Source organism: Labeo rohita, unplaced genomic scaffold, assembly GCF_022985175.1.
Source record: "Labeo rohita strain BAU-BD-2019 unplaced genomic scaffold, IGBB_LRoh.1.0 scaffold_449, whole genome shotgun sequence".
NCBI lineage: Eukaryota > Metazoa > Chordata > Actinopteri > Cypriniformes > Cyprinidae > Labeo > Labeo rohita.
Genome location: NW_026129367.1, coordinates 11,647 through 13,898, shown reverse-complemented (window position 1 = coordinate 13,898; position 2,252 = coordinate 11,647).

The window sequence follows — 2,252 nt, the reverse complement described above, 5'->3', positions numbered from 1 at the left end:
ATGCCCGTACCGTGACGGTTCGATACGAATACATGTATTGTAAATACACTTTTATATAGCAGTAATTTCACATGCATCTATCTTAATATTTAATCATTGACTGTAGACATTCAGCACTACAGTATAATTGACTTTAAAGATAGACTTTAAAAAACTTACTTCTAATTTATGTGAACTTAAAACAATCTTCACATAAACCCATTATAATGGCATATTTAGCTACCTGTGCCCTTCAGCAAGTAGGGAATATACAGAAATTGAATATTTAAGTTATTAAACACTAAATTCCAAATTAAATATAGATTAATCCTTAAAACTACAAAAGTTATTTGATTAACAGACATATCAGCAGCTGCATTATTAGGTTTTTTGGCTGGTATTACTGCTGAGGTCTGACACGCATCGTATTTTCTCACAACTCTTTACATTTTCTGAACTGCTTTAGGTCTTAAAGTCTCTATTAATGAGCTGACGGGTTGAATCAAGTCTTTTAGATGAGGAGACAGTGCTGGGATGCTCCAGACAGTTTTAAACCACTGCATGTGGTTTTTTACTTAATTTTTTATGTATATACTTTATATATTCGTTATTTTATTCTATGTTTTATATAATTGTTTGCTTATTTTATGGTTGTTCTGGGTAAAGATGATTTACAGTAGCATTGTAACTGCATTTAATTTTGAGATTCAGTTTAAAGTTCTGTTTGTTTGCTTGTGTGTCAATATTGCAGTGGAAAAAGAGAGTGATGATCAAAACACAAGACAATCTAAAGAGAATACTGAGCAAGAGTCATCATCACCAGATACATCAACACAGGTTCTGCAAAGACAAAGAACATCAGATTCAACTGTAGGAGGAAGAGTTAGGGCACAAGAAAGAGCATTTATGCAAAGATCCCAAGAAAGCCTAAATTACCAACCACTAAGAGGTAGGGCAAAAAAGGAAGAAGAGGAAGAAGAGGAAGAAGAGGAAGAAGAGGAAAATTATGTAAATAAAGAAAGTTAATATGATTAAGGAACAAAATTGTTCCTTAAAAATTATTAAAGAGAGAGAGAGAGAGGGAGAGAGAGAGAGCTGCTGTAAGTAGTTTTAGCAGTTCAGCAGTTTGCTAATCTTAAAATTGACTTTATTTGGGCAAGCCTCCCAAATATATTGTGATTATGTTCACATGATGTTGCAATGTTGCTTTATCAAGAAAGTTTATAGTTTCTATGTAATTATATATATATATATATATATATATATATATATATGCAGCCCAGAGACCTCCAAAGGGAATGTGTGTACACTGCAAGTAGGCAGAGACATTTAAGTTAGTGGGGTTCAGTTTTTATGGGTAAAGTTGGGTATGGACCTTCTACAAACCATTTGGACTGGCCTTGCCCTCTTGGAGCTGTGTTTCTGAGCCTAGCCAGTTTAAACTTTCACACACTTTTAAATAATTTAAGTGCAACAAGAAGCAAGAGGTCTCATTTGAGTACTTACATTCTTCTGTCAGAGGATTTTCTGTGCTCACATACCCAAAGCATGCACAGAGAAAGCTGTCTGTCACATAGCTAGAATACTGAATTGAAATTTAATTGTTCTATTGCTTGTAATTATTTTCTTTTTCTTGATTCGTTACTGAGTGTTTATATATCTTCAGTAAAATTGGCAATGTTTTACTTAGGCTAGAATTAGTTGTAGCGGCGGTATCAAAAATAACTAAATTGTTGCATATCAAGGTGTTCCTTTAATGTTTTTTACACTTTCAACTTGTTAGAGGAGGCCTGGTTGAGTTATGTTAGTGTGCTGTCACCATGTCCAAGAGACACTGTTTTTCACACTGCGAGAAAAAAACAACAACAACAGGTAGTGTCCTGGCAGAAAATTACCAGTAATTTTTTAGTTAAAGGGTTACTCCACCCCAAAATGAAAATTTTGTCATTAATCACTTACCCCCATGTCGTTTCAAACCCGTAAAAGCTTTGTTCATCTTCGGGAACACAAATTAAGATATTTTTGATGCATATTTTTGATAAGTAGATCGGTAAAATAATCCACGTAACATCAGGGTTCAACTGTAATTTTAAAAAGCTATAAGAATACTTTTTGTGCATAAACTTTATTTAACAATAAACCATAACAGCCCATAACAGCGATATTAAATAGATATTATTGCATTTTCTATTATAAATATTTTATAATTTATTAAGATATATGAATATATAATTATAGTATTGTATATTTTAATATCAATACTTTAAAAATGT